Source organism: Paramisgurnus dabryanus, chromosome 6 (genome assembly GCF_030506205.2).
Source record: "Paramisgurnus dabryanus chromosome 6, PD_genome_1.1, whole genome shotgun sequence".
Lineage (NCBI taxonomy): Eukaryota > Metazoa > Chordata > Actinopteri > Cypriniformes > Cobitidae > Paramisgurnus > Paramisgurnus dabryanus.
The window spans coordinates 40,434,108-40,443,485 of record NC_133342.1 but is presented as its reverse complement, the minus strand read 5'-3'; the positions used below and the strand labels follow the sequence as shown (position 1 = coordinate 40,443,485).

At 37.7% G+C, this 9,378-nt stretch overlaps 1 protein-coding gene across 1 annotated transcript in view; it reads left to right on the top strand.

Annotated features, from left to right (window-relative positions):
• Positions 1-2,552: 2,552 nt before the first annotated feature.
• Positions 2,553-9,378, top strand: part of sema6ba (sema domain, transmembrane domain (TM), and cytoplasmic domain, (semaphorin) 6Ba) — a 196,094-nt gene continuing 189,268 nt past the window's right edge. Inside the window, exon 1 of the mRNA XM_065276814.2 lies at positions 2,553-3,243. The gene's annotated coding sequence lies outside the window, so the exon portion shown is untranslated. The remainder of the gene's footprint in view (positions 3,244-9,378) is intronic.

Sequence of the window (9,378 nt, the reverse complement as noted above, 5' to 3'; positions counted from 1 at the left end):
ATATAATTACGCACATTTTAATCTGATGTATAGCAATTACAATATTTCTATTATTCTATAAAATGTTTCATGATAGTTCAAGCGAAGCTTTAATTAGACATGTAATAAAATGACTTTATTACATTTATTGCAATTATCTAAACTAGTTATAGTTTTAACTAATTTTCTAAATGTTCATTTGGTCTGTCAGTAAGCAGACAAACACCGTTTCAGTTTTACCCTTGACTTGTACCAACCAATCTACACAAAAAGTTATGCAGCAGTTTGCCAGTAACTTGCTTTAGATTTAGATTTATCTAATTTATTGGCAACAGTTTGTTCAAAGACAAATGAACATTAAACATTAACAAGACTTTGTCTTTACAGAATAAAACTGTAAAATAACTGCCTCATGCAAAGCATTCTGATGAGAAATCCTCATCAACCTTTTTCATTTTTTTTATTTTGGTTCCCAGAATGCTTTGCATGATTCTGTTATTTTAGTTTTATTTTGTAAAGATAAAGACTTGTTAATGTTCATTTAAATAACATAAATTTAAATCTACAGTAAGTTACTAGGAAACTGCTGCCAGTAATACTGTAAATTCTAGTTACAGACGCGCAAACTATACTGTAATAAAGCAATGTTTTAATATCACACCAGACTGAATTTAAAGCTGAAAATCCATCGCTTTAAAGTCTTATTTGCACTTTCATTCATTTAAGCGTATTACCAGGTTTGGACATACTGTAAATGCTGTGAAATGCCAGTTGGGTTTACATGTCGCCAACTGTGACAGCCAATTTCAAATGCACAAAAACAAATGTGATTTGAGATCTGAGGTCAAGCGTTTTATTTTGGTTTTACTGAATCGGCACAGTGGTCTTTTATTAAAATTCGCCAGATTTTCAGGTTATTCGTTTTGCTAAATTCACTTTGTGCTGTGGTTTGCCACTGACCTGTGTCCAATTTGTAGATGTCAGAATCGGATACTTTTTCCCCGTTCCATATCAAAGCCGCATCTGTTTGACTGCCAGCCCAAAAATATCAGCCGTAATGATTTCCTGATGCTCATCTCCTCAGCACCAGCAGGACGGCGGCCAATGAAAACCTCGGTGATGGGAAAGTCTTCCTCGCTCCCTTTTTTCTCTGATCTCATTTATTTTGTGGTGGGTTTTTTTTTTTAAATGGCTTTAAAGACTCAGAATGAAAGAATATCTGTAATCAAAGATTGCTTTGCTTTTGCTGAAACCACTTTATTTTCTGAGTTTGTAGTAATTTGCTATGTTGTCTGACTTGGTTAAGGGTTCGTATTTGACATGAAAACCCTTGGGAAACACATGCATGTGTTTTTGATCCTATGGTGGTTCAGTGCATGTGCTTCAGTCTTTAAGGACTTTGAACCTGATATCCCACACATCAGTTGTGAATCTGTTTAGAAGCCATCTGGAAAATCTGTGATATGAACAACACCTTTTATATTTTCAGAATCATTTCGACAGACAATCTGTGTGTTGGTGTCCTCGGTCAGGTGAGATCAAAGGTGAGATGATTCATTATTCTTCGTTCGTCTGATGTGTGTTGTTGCTTCAGCAGGTGTGGCAGCCAAAAGCCAAACACAGATGTTGAAAAGCATTATGTCTGTGGTCTTTGTTATCCACCATGCTGTGGTGAGGATTCATGCTTTAAATAAACAGAAATTAAATGAATATATATCTCTAAACATGATGGTAATCGGTAAGTCCCTGTGCGTTACACAAAGGATTGGACATTGTCATACGGTTAGTTAAAAATGGTGCAGCATTAAATGCCCATTTTATAATAAATCAATGTTTTTTTGCAGCTCTTTAGCAATGAATTATTTTCTTTTCAAGAACCATTTATGACTGTAATGTGTTCTTGAGTTGACAATATGGCTATTCTGAGATTAATAACACTATTAATGTTATATTAGTATAAGTGATTCAGATCAGCCTATTGCTTTCAAATCTTAAACTTTAGGGATAAAATATTCTTTGTTAAACTTTAACATGGCTCTTAAACCCTTTCCCTTCTTTTCTTTTAAACAGTTTCTTTAAGCACTGAAGGCTAAGTAGTAATTATAATTTACTCAATTTTCAAACAATAGAAGTCAATGGGTGGTCCTCGTAAGTAGCTGTATATGCCAACCCATTAGAGAAGGTTGTAGCTCAAGAGTTGCTTTTCAATGCTCGAATGACTCGATAGAGATCTCGGATGAGTTGTTTCACTTAAACTTCATTACAATAAACATGGATCAGAATGAAACTTAAGATTATAAAGCTATGAAATGAATGTGGGTAAAGAATTTTCTTAATATTTTATTTTAGTAACTGACTTTGTCACAGATGTACACACACAGACAGAATGCATTGTTTAAAGCTCTTCAAAAATTCTGAATGAGACAAATGAGATTTTCATAGGAGAAAAAGCCGAAAAGCAGGAGGCTTACTCCCTGTTCAGTCTAGGACAAACAACTAAGGAATTAACGAGATCTCATTTGGATTTTGCTTTTCAGAGCAAACCCTGAATGTGTGTATGCGTTGGGTTGAATGCATATGCGTGTGCGTGTGTTGGGGGGAGACATCCATCCCCCTTTGGCTGATTTTGAGTCTGGTTAGACACCTCGCACTGGTGAATGATGCTGTAGTGTATGCAGGAGTCACCGGTGAATGTAAAGATCTGTGCATTCACAGAAACGCACAGACAGCAGAACAGACGCGATTCAGCATCGCCAGAAAAGAGACCCCAGTTGCGCGGCGTGGATGAGGATGCTCGCCATTATCAAGCATCTTTTAAACCATTCAAGGATGCTTTCATCAAAGAGACACGTGCATGTGATATTTCTGTCGGTTTAAATCATTTAATCGGACGCAGACGTGCGTCGCAACGCAGGACCGCTCGTTTGGATCCGTGCCACCACGGTTGTCTGTCTCCATCCGTCGCCCGTTCACCCAACCACACCTTTCTGTTATATTATCACTCAGTAACGGCAGATCCCGCACCGGATCCCGTCGCGTGTGACCGAAAGGGACATTGTGCCTGCGTGAGCGGGTGGATGAACGCGGATCCACTGCGCTATAGACGCCCGGTGCGCACCAGACGCCCGTGTCGGACAGATGCGCGTGTGAACGGGAGGAGGAATTTTATTCGCCCGGAGGCGCGCGCGTCTTTGTCCCGCATCCTGCGCCAGGAACAAACGCATCACCTTGAGGATTTAAACGCACCGACGTCCAGCTTACCAGGTGAGACAGTCAGCTAGGGTTGAGTGGGGTCCTTTAACTAACATTAACTCAATATAACCACCATAGTCATAAACCTTACGGAATATGCACAACATTTGGTGGTTTATGTATTTTTATTTTTTTATAAATGCACTAAAAGGTTCTTTATAGGGGTTCCATAAGGAACCTTTAACATTTCTGTTGCACAAAAGATTATTTGTAGTGGATAAACAGCATATAGAAATATAATGGTTCTTTTGCATGAAATCTTTTCAGCACGTTAATTTTTAAGACTTGAAGTGATGTCTACATGCATAGGAGTTTTGAAATCCCCAAAGATTTAATTTGTGATAAAAAATGCTTTTTATTCTATTGATAAAAATAGTTCAGTGTGGTTTAAAGAGATAGTTTATGATGGAGATTTTTATACAAAAATCCTTAAATCTAAATAATTATAATGGAAATCCTATGCATGTTCCTTTATGGATGTATTGATTTTCAGAGGTTTAGTTGGCTTTTTAGGTAGAGGTGGTTTAATAAAACAGGGCTTACAGTGTCTTCATGCATGAAGATCTACCAAACTGTTTTAGTTTGTAATTCACTCACGTGCGGGGCGCAGGAGGTCTGATGTGATGTGCTTGCATTGGTTCATCTTTCTTTTGTTGTGAATGCACATCTCAGGTGCTTCATATATTAAACAAACCCATTCGGTGCAAGGCTTATGTAAATTCATATTTCATTTCATATGTCAACAGTGTTTTAAGACAAAGCTTTACATATTGGCTTGAAGGGTATAGAGGATCATGTCATCAATGTGCTTTGGAAACATACACGCATGAGTGAAATGCAATCACCAGATGAATGAATCTTGTTATTTAAGCTCTATAAGTGATGATTGTATGGGTATATGATGTTTCTGTAGGTCTGCATTATTTATATGCGTATTTATGTGTAAATAGTTTCATTATTTATAAGGAAATTCATATTTTATGAGTAAAATTCTACATAAACAGTTGGTGCACCTTACTGGTTGGATCACAGGCTAATACCGTGGTATTTTAATATATACTATTGTAATGTTTGACTACTGTTATTAAAGTTTACAGTAGACCATATTTCTCTCAAAATAGTCACAACTGTAAAATAACAATCATTTTTAGTTTATTATTCATATATATATATATATATATATTGATGAAGATTAGATGACAAAATGTTGTTTTACTGTAGTAAATAATATGTTTGTGGAAACTATGATAATCATCAGTAAGAGTACCATTGCATTTAATAGCACACTTAGTGGTTGTAAATAAAGCACAAAGTTATTTCACCCTTAATCAATCATGCTTTTATTCGTGAATGAGACACGGATACACATTTTAACATATTCAGGCAGAAACTACAAGCACAACTCGAGCAAGGCCAACACATCTATCAACAAGACAGCGCAGCAGCTTCCTTTGAGAAACAAAGTTGTCCTACACCAAGGTGTTTCGGTAAAAAGCTGCCCTGTTTTATGCTGACGTGGTGTCTTTACCCTCTCAGGCATTTCTGTAATTTATTTATTTCATTCATTTATCCATATGTTCAATGCCTTTAAAAATAAATCATTTTGAAAATGCATTGCAATGATCCTTGGTGCTGATTGGTTAAGTGGTTTAGGACGGAGCGATCTAAAGAGTTAAAGATGAATACGGAATGGTTAGGTGGGATTTTTTTTAAACGGTCAGTGATGTTTGCATGAATAATTCTGCACCATGATTCTCATCTCTTATGGGTGGTTGCTAGGTTGTTGCTAAGGTGTTCTGAGTGGTTCTTAGTGTGTTGCTATATGGTTGGGCCAAGTGAAAACCCAAGTCTCCGGCTGTGTCCAAAATATCCCCCATACCCTCATTCCGTATTCCTAGTTCACTTATATAGTCCACTTGAATGGGTGAATGAAAAAGTGAGTGCATTCAGACACTGAAAAAAAAACAACAACTTTTAAATATCTGCATATGTGATGGACATCGATAGCCTCTTTGAAGGCATCTTGAGTTCAACATGTCTATTTCATGAAGCACACACAAAAGACCTGAACCGGAAGTGATGTGACCCGTTTTGCAAAATACGGAAGTTGTTGAACAGATCCCCCATTGTGATGCATTATGAGATTGAATAAGTGCACTTGATAATGTCTACTAAGGCTGCATCCAAATACCCACACTTGCGATCTTTGCACTTAACCTCTTGACTATGTACATGACGTATTTGGCCCAAATGTTAGGGGGCGTGAATAATTATTCACCCGATAGCAAAAACTAAGCAAGTGTAAAAATGTTAATCCAGGTAGTGCCAGCAATTTTTATTTATGCTACTTAACATATACATTTTTAAGCTTTTCTTAAAAAAAAAATGAACAGCTTAACACTCTAAAGTGAATATTTGCTGGATTTAAAGATTATTATCTATGCTTACTGTATCTGACATTTTTTGAAGCAGAATTCTTCGCACCTGTAAAAAGCTTTTTATTTTGTTCATGCAGCTTTATTAAAGTGTATCATTTATTCAGTAGTCCCTGAACAAATGACACAATTAATGTTGTTTCCAATTATGAGATAAAAGCAGTTGCAGGTGTTTTACAAAATACATAATGTTTGCACCAATGAAATGTGCAACACTTTCCGATTTACTATGAAAATATGTAAAATCCAGGGTTCCCTCGGGTCCTTGAAATCCTTGAAAGTTTATGAATCTGGGAGGAAAAATTCAAGGCCCTGGGAAGTTTTTGCAATATATTTGCATAGATACAGGTCATTGAAAGTGCTTGAATCAATTTTACGCAAGAAGTTTTCTGGAAAAAAATTCATATTATTCCCTGGCTAGTGTAGGATAATATCATAAAAATTCTAGACTTTTTAAGCACACGTGCTAAACTGTTAGCTGTAAATGCTTATATCTTCTGTATGCGAATGTTGATTCATACCAAAATGCTTTTTTGCATAGTTGTGTTTGACACATGAAAACGTCTCAGGTTACAGATGTAAGAAGGGAACGAGACGCTGCATCTCCCTTGCCATACTTCCTGCGTCCCTGTAATGCTGTCTTTGGCAATATTTCAGATAGCGATAAACGTCCTGGCTCCTGTCTTTGTCGTAAAGCCTCACTATTGGTTGAATTTGATGTACACATTCAGGCACCTTTACCCTTGGAGGCGTCCCCAAGAGTCACCAGTGACGCAGCGTGAGTTCCCTCGAAAGGGAACTGTAACAATGTATCTTTAAAGGTTACCTTTTTCTCACTTGAATGTGTGCCCACATTTAGTCCTTGAATTTGAGAATATTGGACCTGGAAAGTCCTTGAAAGGTCCTTGAATTTGAAGTTAACTAAGGTGTGGGAACCCTGAATATCCATATTAACTTACAATTAAGCATTTCTGGACATCTTGCAAGGGTTTGGGCAAAAGTCTCATGATTTACATCCAGAACATGATAAAGTGATATTCAACATAATCTGGGTTAAGTGCGCGTTAAGGGCACTGAACTTTGCCAGTTTTAAGACGCGGAACAGTCTTGCGCACTTACTTCCTTTCGGGTACATGCGCTCTTGAGTGGCCAAGACCGCAAGTGTGGGTATTTAAAATGCAGCCTAAAATTTTGGACACTGCTACAAAATGGCCGTCCCCTCAAATAGTGCACAATTTAAGAGACCTATTTTGGACACAATATCTTTGAAAATTGCAGTTACTTAGAAAAGTACTAGGCACTGCTTAGCAATCACTTTGATTTGATTTAATACATTACATTAATAATGCTTACATGCCGAATTAGTTAATGGGTAACATTTGACGATAAGGTTTAGTTTGTTAACATTAATTAACTATATTAGTTGAACTGAAGGACTTCTACAGCATTTATTAATGTTAATATATGTTAATTTCAACATTTATTAATAGATATTTAAAATCAAAGATGTCTGTTAACATTAGTTTGTGCACAACATGAACTTGCAATGAACAATTATGTGTATTAACTATAATAATAAAGATTAACACATGCCTAAACATAATGAATGCAACTGTATTGTATAGAGTAAACTAATTATGATATAGAAAAAAGTGTAAGTTAAACCCCAGAGGCTATATGTAATTTTAAATCCAGTTATGTGTCTGTTGCATGCACACAGTGGGGTGTGCGAAACTCTGAATTGCTATTTACAAAATTGGAAGCAATAACATAATTTTCTGCTTCCTTTTCCAAGATTGGTTGTCGACAGTCTGCAGTAGATGAGACTTCAATGTGTGTGTGTGTGTGTCTGTGTGTTTGTTTGTCGGAGAGAAATGGAGGGAAAACAGAGAGAGAGAGAGAGAGAGAGAGAGAGCGAGAGCAAGTCTTGGGTTGACTCTCTTCGACTGACTGCTTGTGAATAGCCCTCCTGTTATCTTCGCAGTGCACACAGACACCAGCGCAGCAGGCCAGCCAGGCAGGTGCTGCACAAAAATAGCAGGTGTCTTTTTGGGTTAATACACATAACCGCCTCCTTCAACACCCCCCAATTCTACAGGGGCTTTGCACCCATCGTCGGAGTCCAACATCACCAAGATGCCCTCATCCGCCCCGAGCTCGAGTGACCATGAGTGACGTTTTGGTGTTGTCCTCCACGTTGTTGTGTGTGACGGTTGGCCGTGTCCTTTCGTGGTCTGTGGAGCAGAGGATTGCTCTCATCTTTGCAACAATGGGGAAGGATTTAGAGCTCAAGGTGTTATTTGGACGTCTGGTGTTTGTGTGTGTTACTCGGCCCAGGACAAAATTGTATTTCTCTGACGTTGCGCTGCCATGGCTTAAACATAATTGAATTCTTAGTTATGTATTGAGTATCTTTCGCTGAGATGTATCTCTCAAAAGCTTGATTTGAAATAGAAACAAATGATTTTTTTTCTCTCTCTATGTACAGAATAGAAAGCTAAAGGATGCGGTAGTTCAGATAATTCGGAATATTTGTAAGGAATAATTGATGACGGGCCGTTTTTCGAAAATAAGGCACAGCCGAGTTGGTAAGGCCACATGACGCAAAGCTAGGTTTTCAAATAAATCAAAGCACCGTCAATTATTTTGCTTGTAGCGCGGTTACCACAGACATTTGACAGGTCAGGTGTGTGTTTATTGAAAAATAATGCATACCTGTGGAACATTTCTCAACCAATCAGAATCAAGCATTCAACAGCCCCATGATATAAGGGTGGGTGCAGACCAAAGCTTTTAAACGCGGCTGAAAAAGCCGGGCGGGCAACAGCTGCCAGATTTTTTTCAGCCGACTGCCAGCTTTTTTCAGCTGAGCGCTTTGTTTGCTGTGATACTTCTGCTTTGATTATAAGTCATTGAATGATGCGCTGCTTAGTTGTTGTGATGCTTATCTTGCCGCTCCTCAACTTTGATTGGACGGCCGTGTGAGAGCTGACATTGATGAGCTGAGCTTTTCACCCAAAGTTGAATATTTTTCAACTCTCGGCGCTCAGCACGAAAAAACGCCAGCTGCTGGCTTAAAAAAAAAGCGCTACGCTTTCATTAGAAACAATTGTATAAACATCCATCAGCCGCCAGCATAAAAGCTTATGTGTGCACGCTACATAAAAGTTGATATTAAATTATTTAGCGATCCTGTTAAAGCCATAGTTCACTCAAAAAATTCAAAATCTGTCATTTACTCACTCTCAAGTTTTTGCAAACTGGTAGAAATGTCTCTGAACACAAATGGCGATTTTAAGCAATGCTTGTAATCAAACAGTTTTGGAGCACCATTGACTTTATTTCCTACTATAAAAATCAATGGTGCTTGTGTTTCTTGCAGCATAACAAATATATATTTTTGTTTTCAGCAGAATAAAGAAATGTATACAGTGTTTTAACAACTTGAGGGCGAATAAATGATAAGAGATTTTAATTATTGAGTGAAATATAATTTTTTGACATTTTGGAGATTCTAGAGCAGGGGTGCCCAACCCTGTTTCTGGAGTGCTACCGTCCTGCAGATTTTAGCTCCAACCCCAATCAAACACAGCTGAAGCAGCTAATCGAGGTGTTCAGGGTTGCTTAAAGGGATAGTACGGTAATGATATTAAAAATGAGATTTACTCACCCCCAAGCTGTCCGAGATGCATATGTCCATCATTGTTCAGAC